The sequence below is a fragment of the Phascolarctos cinereus genome, unplaced genomic scaffold (genome assembly GCF_003287225.1).
Source record: "Phascolarctos cinereus isolate Bilbo 61053 unplaced genomic scaffold, phaCin_HiC Scaffold_1;HRSCAF=81, whole genome shotgun sequence".
Taxonomy (NCBI): domain Eukaryota; kingdom Metazoa; phylum Chordata; class Mammalia; order Diprotodontia; family Phascolarctidae; genus Phascolarctos; species Phascolarctos cinereus.
Genome location: NW_027555514.1, coordinates 159,958,954 through 159,974,074, shown reverse-complemented (window position 1 = coordinate 159,974,074; position 15,121 = coordinate 159,958,954). Strand labels below are relative to the sequence as shown.

At 38.6% G+C, this 15,121-nt stretch overlaps 1 protein-coding gene across 6 annotated transcripts in view; it reads right to left on the bottom strand.

The window, feature by feature from the left end:
- FRMD4A (FERM domain containing 4A) overlaps positions 1–15,121 on the bottom strand; it is a 767,521-nt gene that overhangs the window by 280,680 nt on the left and 471,720 nt on the right. The window contains exon 1 of one of the 6 annotated variants that reach the window (XM_020999680.2): positions 8,091–8,854. The exons of the other annotated variants lie outside the window; for them this stretch is intronic. The gene's annotated coding sequence lies outside the window, so the exon portion shown is untranslated. Of the gene's footprint in view, positions 1–8,090; positions 8,855–15,121 lie in introns of those variants that run through there. 6 annotated transcript variants of the gene reach the window in all.

The window sequence follows — 15,121 nt, the reverse complement described above, 5'->3', positions numbered from 1 at the left end:
GATACCAATGGAAATAGCCCATTAAACTGAAACCAAGAGCCTGGGAAATAGCAGTGCTCCCAAAGACCACCAGCTCTGATCTCAGCCTGGGCTCTTCAGTCATCATTAACTAAAGCAATTACTGTACAAAGGGGACCCATTTTCCTGTTACCACCAATATCAACTGTCACTGTCAGGCAAGTAAGCTCAGAGCCCTGGGCAATCCCCCCTACAACCACCCCAACTATGGTCCAGCTTCCAGGCCCCACCGCCATTGTCTCAGGAAGTAATCTTTATGGAGATGTGACCCCCCGACTATTTCTCTGTGTGTCATAGCTCTTACGTCTTGAGCAAACATAGCTACTGAGGGCCCAGAAAGCAAAGTTCTTACTACCAAATTCCTTGGTATTGTCACATAATTCAACATCAGAAATGGATATGATTTTATCAATAGAAATTACATTAAAGAAACTACATTACCATTTAACCCCATTACCATCTGCTTTGCTGCTGTACCCTAAGGACCATGGGACTTTTCCAACTGACTTGTTGCTCAAACCTACAGATATGTGCTGTCTCCCTATAAGAATGTGAACTCCTTGGGAACAAGGAACATCTTGCTTTTTTTATTTGTATCCCCAGCACTTAGTAAAGCTTTGTACATAGTAAGCACTTAATAAACACTTTTTCAATATTTATAGCAGCTCTTTTTGTGGTAGCAAAGAATTGGAAATTGAAAGGACGACTATCAATTGGGGAATGGCTGAACAAGTTTTGATATATGAATGTAATGGAATACTATTATGCTATAAAAAATAATGAGGAGATAAGTTTCAGAAAAACCTGGAAAGACTTACATGAACTGATGTTGAGTGAAGTGAAGAGAATATTGGACATAGTAATAGCAATATTGTGCAATGACCAATTTTGGTCGACTTAGTTCTTCCCAGCAATACAATATCTAAGACAATTCCAAAAGTCTCATGATGGAAAAGGCTATCCACAATTAGAGAAAGAATTATGGAGTCTGAATGCAGATTGAAGCATACTATTTTCTCTCTCTTTTTCTGTTTTGTTTTTTCTTTCTCATGGTTTTTCCCTTTTGTTCTGATTCTTCTTTCACAACATGACTAATGTGGAAATATGTTTAATATAATTTTACATGTATATGGCATGCTGTCTTGGGGAGGGGGGAGGGAAGGGAGGGAAAAAATTTAGAACTCAAAATCTTATAAAAGTGAATGTTGAAAACTAAAGATAAATAAATAAATAATTTTTGAATACTTTTTCATTCATGCATTCTCAATCGACTATTTACTATGTGACACTGGACAACTCAAATAACTCTGTACCTCAGTTTCTCTATCTGTAAAATGGAAATAATTATCTATATATCTATCTTATAGGATTGTTGTGGGGACCAAAAGAGATAATGTTTTTAGAATGTTTTGTACATTTTAAAGCAGTACATATAAGTAAATTACTATTCTATTCCAATTACCTTCCCCTTTCTTTTCCTCCTTCCTCCTTTTCCTCTTTGGTCCATGTCAACCCTATGGTTTACATCCCATCTCCCATTCCTTCAACTTTTCAACATACATTCAAGAAATAAACATATGAGACTAGTAAAAAGGACAGACATTAAAGTATCCTACAGGGGGACAGCTGGTATCTCAGTTAGTCAATCAACATGCACTTATTAAGCACTATCTATATACCAGACACTGTGTTAAGCTCTGAGGCTACAAAAGCGTGCAAAGACAGTCCTTGCCTTCAAGGAACTCAACATTCTAATTGGGAAGACAACATGCAAACAATTGGGTACACTTTTCCCAATCCAAACAGCTTGATTTGGAATGGCTTCCTACTGGTTTACTTCTTCAAAGTCATAGCCTGTCTAATTATCTTTGTTTCTCTCCAAGTGCATAATACACTGTGTTGCAAATAGTATACACTTAATAAATGCTTATCAAATCAAATAAAAAAACTATGATATTTATGTATTTTTATGGTTATTAATGGCCTGGCCTAGCAAGGCCCTATTATCATTCCCATTTCTTGTCATGAATTATCAATCTAACTCCCCATTTCATATACTTTTTTTTTCTTTTATAGAAAGGAAAGGAAAACCATGAGTCACACAAAAAAGAAATACATCTGTAATAGAATAGGTTGATTCTAAGTGGAAAATGAATGTTTAAGTCCTCAAGTATTGTTTTCTGGATATCCAGAATAAAAACCTTTGTTAAGAGTTGGTACCCACGTGTGCCAAAATGGCTCATTGTGAGGTCCCTGATCAATTGCTCACTGACAAAGAGAAGCCAACACATCACGGAAGACTAAGGAAAGGATGAGAGCCAGATAAATTTTAATGTGTTATACTGAAGCTTTAACCACTGATTTCTTCAGTTTTAATCATAAGCATATATAATTTAATGACGTACTCTTTCATAGAACTAGTACAAGGATTACCTAAAAGATTAAGTAAATAATTAATTCATTCACTATTGAGTGCATACTCAGAAGCAGCTAAGTGGCAAAAAGGATAGAGTGCTGGACTTGGGGTTAGGAGGACCTCACTTCAATCCTGCTTCACCCCTGGCTTGCTATGTAATCCAAGACAAGCCACCTAACTTCCCTCAGGCTCAGTTTCTTCATCTGTCAAATGGGGATAATAATAGCACTTACTGCACAAGGTTGTTATGAGATAACATATAAAATATTTTGCAAACTTTGAATTGTTATAAAATGTTAGCTATTAGCCATTGTAGCTAGGCACACGATCACAAAGTACTCTGACTATAGAATAGCATATACATGTCAATAAAGGGTAGGCAAAAGAGTAAGTATATGAACATTGTCAACTATGTGTGAAGGACCATGTGAAATAAGTGTTTTAGACATTTAGAGTGCATATCTCTCCAAAACTACTTCATTCAGAGGCTGAGATTCTGATTAGAAAGCTTAAAAAATAATAATAATGTAAGATTGAGAGATTTGGCTATGTTGGACATCCAGGGTCTATCATCTACATCCAAGAACTAGAGTCAAGAATGCTGATAGGTCTGGGATGTGAGTAACCACTCAGTGCCAGTTGTTGCTATCCGTCCTTTTTTTTTTTTTAAATAATTGTTGTTGTTGAGTCATTTTCAGTCACATCCAACTCTTCAGGACTCCATTTGGGATTCTCTTGGCAAAGATTGATTTGCCATTTCCTTCTCTAGCTCATTTTACAGATGAGGACACTGAAGCAAGCAGGGTTAAGTGAGTTGCCCAGGGTCACACAACTAGTCAGTGTCTAAGGACAGATTTGAACTCAGGGAGATGAGTCTGCCTGACTCTAGGCCTGGCATTCTATCTACTGCAACATCCAGCTGCCCTTTTCATAATTACTTGGTGGTAATAAAAAGTCAGTGAGCTGACCAGGGCCCCAGTCAAATCTCCTTTATTTCCATCATCACCTCTATTACAAGACTTAACATCTATAAAGAGACACTGATTTCATAGTTTGTGATTTCCTTGATTAGAGTTAAGCCTCTCAAAGCTGTTTTTACAATGTGATTGTTACTGTTTAAATTTTTCTCTTGCTTTTCCTTTCACTCTTCATCAGTTCATACAAATCTTCCCAGGTGTCTCTGAAACTGTCTCTTCTTTTCTTACAATAGTCTTCCATTACATTCACATAAGATAATTTGTTCAGCCATTCCCCAATTGATGGGTAGTCTCTTCGCTTCCAATTCTTATTTGGAAGGAGGGTGTAGAGGAAATAAGAGCTTGGCAATTGAAAGATGTGTTTAAAAAGAATTAGTGCTTTCTCTTTTGGGAACAAATAACGTACTGCTGATACCAGCAAAAGTAACACATCCATACAAAACACAAATAATAAATTATGTTTAATAATAGCAGTCATATTTCCATTGTTGTGTGAAAATAGGGTCATAAAATTTCAGATCTGCAAAACTGGAAAGGATCCCAAAGGCTATCCCCACTCAAAGCGTGAATCATATCTGAGAAATGGTGCTTCAATTTCTGCTTGAAAGTCTTTGGTGATGGGGAACTCAGGAACTTTTGAGCCAGTTCTATATTTGAACAGTCCTTATAGCTGAGCTCTTCCTCATTTTGAGCCAACGCCTTCTTCCCTGCAATTTCCACCTATTTGTTCCATTGGGCCCAAGCTGATAAAACCTACCTAATCCCTTTTCCATATGACATCCTTTTAATTATTTGAAGACAACAATCATATATCACATGATTTTTTCTCCCACAGGCTAAATCTCCCAAGTTCCTTCAACCTTTAGCAAATATGCTAAAGATTTTTTTTTTGGGGAAATGAGACTGCCAGCAGAGAACACACAACTAGATGACAGCAAAGATATTAGTAGGATGGAAACCAGGAAAGCTGGATTCTAGTTCTACTTCTGACATTAACCAGCCTTGTGACATTTCTCACCTGTAAAATAAAGGCATTGAACCTACATGATTTTTAAGGTCTCTTCCCGGCTCCTAGGAGATTCAATGGATAGGGTATTGGACTTGGAATCAGGAAGACTTGAGAATCCAATCTCAGACACCCTAGAAGTAAATGGTATTATTATCTCCATTTTACAGTTTAAGAAACTGAGGCAAACAGAGGTTAAAGGACTTGCCCAGGGTCACACAGCTACTAAGAGTTTGAGGCTAGATTTAAACTGACTCTATCTACTATACCTTTTAGCTACCCTAAAAAATGTATGTATACAAGCATATATACAATATATATATATGTATATATATATATATATATACACATATACACACACATATATGTTGTGTGTGTGTGTGTGTGTGTGTGTGTGTGTGTGTGTGTGTGTAAAGGACAGCTAGGTGGTGCTGGGCCTGGAGTCAGGAAGATTCCTCTTCCTGAGTTCTAATCTGGCCTCAGATACTTACTAGCTGTGTGACCCTAGAGAAGTCACTTAACCCTATTTGCCTCAGTTTCCTCATCTGTAAAATAAGCTAGAGAAGGAAATGACAAACCACTCCAGTATCTTTGCCAAGAAAACCCTAAATGGGTCATGAAGAGTTGGACAGGACTGAAAAACAATTGGAAAAAAATACACACACACATACATATCAATATAACTATAGCTATATATCACTGTCCAAACATTTTTTTAAAAGCACACTCAGGGTTATTTGTGACTCAAGGAGTAGCATGCTCCTTAAAGCAACTGTTTGAAATGTTTTCCTGAATTTTGAATTTACAAACACCTGCTCTTATCCTGGGATGTTAAGCTAGTCATTATAGAAAAGCTACACTTACTTTCCATTTTAAGAAGTAAATGTATTTTAGAAAATAAAGAAGGCTTTAGAAAATAAAGCCTTCAATTTTGAAAATGACCGGAGATATTTCCAAGTCAGTCATTCCTGATATCAAGCTAAATCCTTACCTTAGAATTTATGTGAGGGATTTGGCATAAGATATTTATTAACAGAAATGTATGTTTTCACCCTTATAGAAAAGGTAAATGAGAGCACTAGTTTATAGTAATAGCCTTCTCCAAAAGTACTATACCCTTATTTCATACTCCTAAAAAACTTAGATACTCTGGTACACTCCCCCAACCTGACATTTCATAAACTTCCTTACATGATCACTGTTCCCTTCCCCCTTTCACATACCAGTCACATACCAATTACTCCCACTTTCCCATTTACCATTTCCTTCACAGCCCATGGACTTCTGATTCAATGATCTTTCATCTCAGTTTCAGGACCCCTAGAAAAGGTCTAATTCCTTGTTTCCCCCTCTCCCCCCACCTGCATGTGGTACCTTTCCTTTTATTTAAAGATACAGTCACATAATTGAACAAACAGCATTCATATCAGAATGACATTCTTATAGACTATACAATAAGCAAACTACTTAAGCTCATAGTGCCTCAGTTTCTCTGCCTTACTTGCTACTTGTCTTACCATCAGGGCAAAATGAAATAAATTCTAAAATTAATAGATGCATAAATCAAGGTGCCGTATCAATAGCTGGTATCATTGATAAAATAATTTTATGCTGAATTTCTAGAAGAATATAGCAATAGTAACAACAAGTAATTTATTATTTATCATACAAAAGAGAATGGGATAATTGGATTTTCTGGTACTCATTCACACTGAACCTGCTGCCATCAAAGGCATAAGTTACATTTTTAAGGGTTAATTTTCCTATACATTTTAGTTTGCAATTTAGGCCTTGCTTTCCAAGCTAATCTGCAGCCAATGCTTTCTTCATTGGTTGGCCAGTATGGTTTTGATTTCCATGAGTCTCCAAATATTGACTCCAATTAAATTAACAGTAGCTATTTAACCACCCAGGACCTAATAGTTTCAAATCTATTTGTCACAGCACCCTCATTCATGCTGAGTACTTAAACGAACTGAAACTACGTCCTCAGCAAAATGATTCTATTTGCCAACAGCAGTTAATGCACCACAAGTGGCCCTCCTCTCCACATTACAGTCTGCAAGAGATGACTGACACTTTGGGAATCATCATCAGAGCCCTTCTGCTTTCAGTTTTTTATCTCCTGGCCCAGCATGAATTACACACAAATGTACAGTGAGCCAAAACACATTTTTTTATGAATGAATTTGAGGTAATTCTAAAAAGTACAAGGTATAGACAACAAAATGCATTTTTATTTTTATTTGTTGACATCTTGTTATACGCTTTCTAAATGACCTAACCTAAGTGGTGCTTATTAACTACAATGGATAGATTACAGAATCTCAATCCATGCCACCTCTTTCCAGGATTATGACGATTTCAGCATGTTAAGTTAGCAATCTGTCCAGCAGTCACCCAGCCGGAAGCTTTCCCTCACAACCAGGTCAGTTTTGCAAGACAAGAGAATTAGCAATACTAGAGAGTGAGTAAGGGAAACCGGCTTGCACTTAAGAGTTCCCTTCTCATTCAACCCCTCTACCACCCACTATGAGACAACACAGCAAAAGCCATTTATTCCCAAAATGAACCACCAGGTCATCACCATTGAGAGTGTAAGACTTACAAATGGGCATGGTCCAATCTTCTGTGGATCTCTGTTTAAAACCTGGGAAGCTACAAACCTAAATAAGCTAGAAACAATAGCAGCGTTCTCTCTGAATGCTCCATTAATAAAAAATGAAAAAGCCTCATCCATTCATAGTGGGGTCAGGAGAGTCTTTTAAAGGCACTAGATCAAATTTCTTTCAATACTGGTTTGCTTGAGAGGCAGCATGGCTCTATCATTCAGAGCCGGTATGTATAGTAGCAAGTGACTGCCAGATCTATTCTTAGAACAGCCTTCCCTTGGAAATTTTGCAAAAGATGCTTGAATCTACTAGGCAGTTGCTCCACTAACAAGGTAATGAAGAAAGGAAATGAGTTTCTGTATACACACAGACTGCACACCACAGCTTTATAAGTAGATGACTAAGCAGCCTTTTCTAAATTTAATATGTAGGAACTTTTTGGGTGTGGGCTGCCCACGAAAGAATCATTTTGCCTGGATGAAAACAAAATAAAGGTGGTTTCCAGCCTTTTTTCTTTTCTTTTCTTCTCTCTAACCTCTTTCCTTCCTTCTCCCCCGTCTTTGCAGTACCCCTTCTCTGCATTAAACTTGCAGCAGCCATTTGAAATGTAAAAAGAACAGTCCGTCCTTAGCAGTCATAGGAAGCCGGCTGGCAGCCTGCTCGGCTGCAGTTGTCTCCACCCTGCCCCCCTCTCACCCACTAAGGATGATAAGACTCTTGTTCACTCTTCTGACACTTCCACAGAAGACTTTAAAAAAAAAAGCACCCTACACAATTCAGCCTGCAGCTATTTTGTGTGTGAAATTCAGATTTTGCATGAGCCTTACTAACGCCGGGAAGGTGGGAGGGGGTGGCAGGAGGGAGAACAGTATATTTCTCACGTGGAGTTAGCATTTTAAAAATCTATCACATGCTGAGAAACAAAATGTTTGAGACCTCAGGAGATACGGTATTTTATGCTTTTTTTTTTTAAACTAGTCCAGCATTCTACAATGAAAAGACAACTACTGCATGATCCGCCGCCTCACTGCAATCACTACTGGAAAACAAAGAAACATTACCTTTTTGCTTCTCACTTCCCGAGGAGCAGGGCAACTTCAGATTTTAACCCAATTATCCACAGGCAGCGGCATCCCCTTAAATCCCGATCCAGCAGGCCCTCGGCCTAACAGACAGCATCCATTGCTCTGAATCCGTGGTTTGCTAGGATTCAGGCCTGGCCCTTCCTCTCCCTCTCTCGGACCGGTGGCCGCGCGCGCTCTCTGCAAGGAGCTGCTCCTCTCTCTCCAATGCTACCACATCCCATGTCCCCACTAACGGTCTCTCACACAGACACTGGCTGCCATCCAGAGTGCACCACAGCCACCTCTATTCCCGACAGCTTGGGGGGGGCGGGTCAGAAGAGAGGTAAACCCCCCCGTCAGCTTGCAACCTGGTAAGGAGCTCGCGTGAAGGCACCGGCACTGGCACCGGCAGGCAGGACACCCAGCCTGTCTGGGAGATGCAAGAGCAGCTGCTGTCCAAGCACCCTTGACACGGGCTTTACACGTTCCGGGAGTCCCTATTCTGATTTTTCCTTCTCCTCCTCCTGCAAAGGCTCACGTGCAGACAAAAACACACTTCGAACCAGAGGAAGAGTGGCGGGGGGAGGGGAAAGAGGAGAGGAGAGAGCAGGAGAAGGGGTGTGTGTACGGTGGGGGAGCCTCCAGGCCCTGACGCGGCTAGGTCATGTGAAAGGCAGGGACCCTGGCGTACAGACAGCGGGAGAGCGAGTTCAGCTGGAGCGCGGTGGGTCGGGCTCTGCCTGCCTCGCAGCGGGGTGGCTAACTAGTGCCCAGACCTGAGAGAGGCGGTGAAAACCGGGGAGAGCAGCAGACCCCCCTCCTTTGTGTTCCTTCCTCCCTTTAAAAAGGGAGGGAGGGGGTGCGAGGGAAAGCAGCCCCAGAGATTGTTAATCTTTCAATTTCCTCCCGACAGCATATGCAATCAAGGCAAAGTTATGTCTTGAATTATGCTGGCGAGCAGGGAAGCACTGTGCTGAGTCGGAGAAAATTCCTCCCCGGTAAAGAGACTGGGGGGTGGGGAGTGTGTGTTTGTAGGATGGGGAAAGGCGGGAGGGCTGAGAAGAGGAAGCCAACTAGAGAGGGGCCAGCTCCTCAAAATGAAACTCCAAATTTCCCCCAAGGAAAACCCAGCGATCAGTGGCAGGCTCCCCCCTCTCCAGTCTTGGCGATCAGCCAGGCAAGCTACCTTGGCCAAAGGTGTGGTGGCCCTGCTCCATCTTATTTTGCTGCCCTTGAATTTTACTCTCCCTTCAACTCTTTAGAAATGGGAATTCCGGTGAGATAACCAATGACCACGGACTAGGCTCTAGTCAAGAATTTTACAATTACCAAGGAAAGGTTTTTCAGCGGGAGAGTTCCATTTCAACAGACCTGAGGTAGGGTGGAGAAAGGCAAGTTCTTAATCTAAAAAAAAAAAAATCAAAACAAACACAGAGTATATTATTATTCATAATAGTAACTCCACCCACATTATATTTCTAGAGCTCTTATGCCTGAGGTGCTCAATTTCCCAGACATACATTTTCTCTGTAATTGCCAGAATACCCTTGGGAAAATAAGGGAGGAGGCAGAATTATCACCCTCTTTTTCATGGATATTAAAATTCAGTCGTGCCTAGGTCAAGAATAGAAGCCTATACTCTATCCAACCAAACCACAGCTGAGTCCTTAGGCGGTTTTCTATACCTTATTGTATTAATGCCCCCACAGATAAAGGAAGCACTACCAGATCTAGCATTAAAATTGTCCAGGTCACGGTCAGGCAGCGAAGCCATCCTAAACTCCAGCATCCAAAGAAGTCACCTCTCAAGGTAATGAGCTCACTCCGCGGCGAGTTTGCAATTAACCCTTTGCAGAAAAATCTCCAGGAAAAGTTCATATTTTCTCTTAACACATGCAAGGGAATCCCTCTACAAAGCTGTGGTTGCAGAAAGAGACTAATGCCAGCATCATCAACTGCACATGTTATATTTGTGTTTTACAGTAAAAAATAGTTCATCCAGACCAAACTTTTCATTTTACGTATGCGGGGACTGATAGAAGTTGTGACTTGTCCAAAGTCGTGCTGGTAGAACGGAGGCAGAATAGATTCTCTCTGAGTCCAAATTCTAGTACCCTTTACTCTGCACTTTATGATTTGACTGTAGAAGGTCAAACTGAAATTATAGGCATAGTGTAGGCTAGAGAATCTGCTCCAGACTCAGGAAGACCTGGATTCAAGATTAACTTCTAACAGGAACTGGGTGTGTGTCTCAGGGAAAGTCACTTAAACTCTCGATGCTCCCGCATTTCTCGATAAATTACTGAGCTGTTGCCAATCTACTTTGATGGACGGAGTCTCCCACCTGGTGGCTTTCTACACTGATTAAATAATGGGTCAAGTTTAAAAAAATGTATATGCATATAGGTAATACACACACACATAAGTACATACAAATATTTTATATCTATAATATATATGCAATCCAACGTTCCCCTGCTCCTTGGGAAGTGAGAAACAAAAAGGTAATGTTTCTTTGTCTTCCGGTAGCAATTGCAAATTTATGTAGTAACAAACCATCTAATGAGGTCTCTATTGTACTTCTACTGTTCCATGATTATTCTCTCATGCCAAATCCTCCTGTTAAAACTGAAAAATATTTTTGAGTCTTCTTTGCACAAAGGGCATTCTGACTTTTTGGAGGTAAATGAAGCCTTAAGAAAACTAAAACAGAAACATTTCCCACGGTTTTTAGGATGTCACATTACTGCTTACCACACATCATGACAGAGAATTTACAACTCTATTTTCACATGATTCCAGCATACTCAATCTCTTAAAAGTAATGCTAAAAAAGGTACCAGAATCATAACTCTCCTAATTGCCACTTGTACTCAGGCTGGGGAAAAAGTGGATCATAAATAGCAAATGATGTTTATACTATGACTTTTTAGTGTTGTTGGTAGGGAAAAGGTGGCATGGTTCTATTTGTTTACTTTCTCTGCCTATCTTATTATCCAAGGTAATTACTCTAGTGATAGACCTGTGATAGATCTATCCATTTTCATCTCTTGGCATATCCTCATTTCTTTAAATAAAAATCAGCAGAATTCTGTACATCTCATGCCTAGATTTTAGCAAACATTTGGCAAAATTTCTCTTGCTATAATTGAAGATGAAATGAAGAGAGAGAGGGTAGGTGATACATAGGTTTAGAGCTACTTAATTCACTAAGACTCTTAGGTTCAGAGTTAAAAGAGAGCTCAGAGGTCATCTAACTCAAACTATACCTTTAAAAAAATGGTTCCCTCTACAACATATCACATAAGTAGACATCTAAGTTGATTTTTTTTAAAAGACTTCATGTTCACCTCCAGAGGCAGAACTGATAAATAGAAGTATGGATAATATGGTTGTACATATATAGATATATATCTGTGTTACATGGTGGCCTTCTCAATTTGGAGTGGGGAGGGAGACAGTTTGGAACTTAAAATGGAACAAAAAATTAAATTAAATTTAAAAAAAAAAAGACTTCATGTGAGGGCAGCTACTGGCCCTGGAGTCAGGAAGACCAAGTTCAAGTCTAGCCTCAGACAATTGACACTTACTGTCTGTGTGACCCTGGTCAAGTCACTTAACCTTAATTGCCTCACCGAAAAAAAAAAAGACCTCATACGAAGGAGGGACCCCTACTATCTTATGAGTCAGGCTATTCAACTTTTAGATAGATTAATTGTTACATAATTATGTATTACATAAAATCTAAATTTGTGTACAAAATTTTTACCCATTGCTCGTAGTTGTTTCTTTTGTGAAACAGGACAGCCGGACAACAGGACAACCAACAGGACAACAGGACAACCCAATCCCTTTTCTGAGTGGCAGTCCTTCAAATGCTTGAAAATAATTTGACCTTACTTCCCCAAGTCTTCTCTTCTACTTTTCACTAATGGTTGGATGTCAACTTGGAAGGAGGTCTCTAGTGGTGAGTATTATAAGGGTGACTGGTTAGGAGGCTATCAACATAGTCTAAATAAAAAGAAATAAAATACTGACTTGGAGAGGTTTCAATAGTAGAGAGGAGGGAACAGGACAAGAAATATCCCGAGGTAAAAATCAACCTCATTTTGTAATTGACTGCATATGTGTATGTTGGGGGTGGGGGTGGGGAGGGGTAGAGGAGGAATGACAGTGAGAGTTAGCAATCAAAGATGACTCCAACGCCATAAACCTGGCCAACTGGAAAGATCATGATACTATACAGAAGGTAAGAAGAAAGGTATCAAGAATATATGTTTAGGGACAAGATAAAGATTTCAGTTACTTATATATTACATACAGGCTTATAGACCTGCCAGGTCTTTACAATATCTACACAGGCAGTTGGAAATATCGGTCCAGAGTTCTGCAGAGAGATTGGAGTGGAGACAAAGATTTGGAAGTCATTAACACAGTGCTCATAATTAAAGTGACAGGATTGGAGCAGATCATGAAAGGAGAAAAAGGTAAGAAAGACAAGGATAGAACTCTTAGAAACACCCATATTTAATGGATGGGAAGAAGATGAGGTATCATTAAAGACCAAAAAAGTATAGTCAGAGAGATAGGAATGAAACCATAGGGATATAGTATTATGGAAATTGAAGCAGAAATAGAAGCCAGGAGGATAAACTTTTAAAAAATTCTTCTAAGTCAGTCATGAAGTGAATGTGAAGTGAAGCATTTTAATCACACAAAAAAAGAACTCTACATTTTCAAGTTTCCTAGAAGAGAGTTAAAATTATGATACCTGGAGAATGTGAACAGATCACTTTATATCTGGGTCTAAAAATTGTGTTATGTTTTATTTTCTTATTTGAAATCACAGTTTAGCATTTCAGCTAATGGCAACAAAAAGCAAAGATGAGTCTTTTAGCAATAGACAAAAATCAGTTGAAATATCACAATCTAATAAATAAGAGGTCTTTGGGATAATGTATAGAATATTAAGTACCATAGCACAGAATTATTAAACGCTGCAAATATTTTCAAATACCTTACCCAGAAGATAATCTCAGTTAACTTGCTCAGAAGTATCTAACTTTAGGGGAAGCTAGGTGGCACCATGGATAGAGCACTAGCCCTGGAGTTAGGAAGACCTGAATTCAAATCCAGCCTCAGACATTTGACACTTGCTAGCTGTGTGACCCTGGGCAAGTCACTTAACCCCATTTCCTAGCCAAAAAAAAAAATCTAACTTTAGTAGTCAAAATTTGACATAATTTCCCAAGAAACTCATGCATTAGTTTCCACTACAGCTTTTTTTTTTAAATCTGTGAAACTTCTGGTCAATGGACAGTAATCAGTTAATTAATAAATATTGAAGTTTGTCAAATACTAATCTCTTGTTTACATTTGCTTGGTAGGCTGGTGTGTCTGGTCTCTTTTATTTATCTGTTTCTCTATTTTTTTTATCAGTACCAGAGAGCTGTGATGATTACCATTTTCTAATATGTTTCAAAGTTAGGGACCGTAAGATCACCTTCATCAACTTTCTTTACAATAACCCTTAAAATTCTTGCCTGCTTGTTTTTCCATATAATTTTCATTATAATTTTGTATAGTTCTATGCAAAAGCCTGTTGTTGTTTTGAATGGTTTTGTATTAAATATACAATAATTTTGGGAGTATTATCATTAATCAGATCTATCAATCAATGTTGAATATCTCTCCAATAATTTATATCCTTTTTATTTTAGTCATTATAGTTCTGTAGTTCTTGTATAGGTCCTATGAATCCCCAGGTAGATTAATTCCCAAGGATTTGATGACTTTGTTGATATTGTAGAATGGTACTTTTTAATTATGATTTTTAGGGTTGTTACTAGTAAATTATAATGCATATGACTTTGTGGGTTAATCTTATACCCTTCAACCATGCTGAACTCATTTATATTGTTTTTATTCATCTTTTGTTTGAGGCAGTTGGATTTTCCAGATATACTATCATGTCATCTGCTAATCATGATGGGAATTCATAATTTTAGATTTGAAAGGGACCTCAGATTCCATTTATTCTAACCCATATCAGAAAAGGAATCTCCATTACAACATAATCCCAAGTGATAATCCAATCTCTGCCTGAAGATTTTGAATGAAGGGGAACTTACCACCTCTAGAGCTCAGTTTTTCCTGACGTCAAACCAAAAGTTATCTCTCAAACTTTTCCCCTGGTTTCCATTCCTACTTTTTCTTATTAGGACCAAAGAGAATAAGTCTAATCCTTCATCCCCATGACAGCTCTTCAAATACTTCAAGTCAGCTACCAATACCCCCTTGAATCTTTTCTTCTTCAGGGTAAAGTCTCTTCTCCCACTCTACTTCAACCCACCAACCTTCCTTTGTTCAATTCGGTATGAGGTTGAATCTAGGCCCTTCACTATCCTGGACTGAGTTTTCTTATGTTACTCTTTCATTATTCATTTTTTCCCCCCTCCTGAACTGTGGTGCCCATAACTAAACACAATGGTCTAGATGTGATCTGACCGAGAAAAAAATACAGTGAGATAATCACCTCCTTGTTCCTGGAAGCTGTGCTTGTTCATTGTGGTTCAAGACTACACTAGTTTCTGTAACTGGCTTATCACATTGCTTAGTCAAACTAAGCTTGTAATTCATTGAAAACCCCATCTTCATTTCTATTGTTTATCTTTTTAATATCTTTTCCTTGTCTTATTATAATTGCTAGAATTTCTTGAACCGTATCAAGCAAAAATTATTAAAGTATATATCCTTACTTTATTCTGGCATTTAGTAGGAGTGCTTCTAATGTTTTTCCAATGCTTGTTATTTGGGCTTTAGGCTTAAGATAGATCTTTTAGTGTGTTAAGGAAAAATCTTTCTACGTTCCATTTTAGTATTTTTATCATGAATGAGTATTGAATTTTATCAGATTTTTTTCGCATCTACTGATGTGTGGGGTTTTTTTTAAGCCTTTTTTTGGTTTATATGTTTCACGATATTGATAGTCGTTCTGATGTTAAGTTTTTCATGCTTGATACAAATAA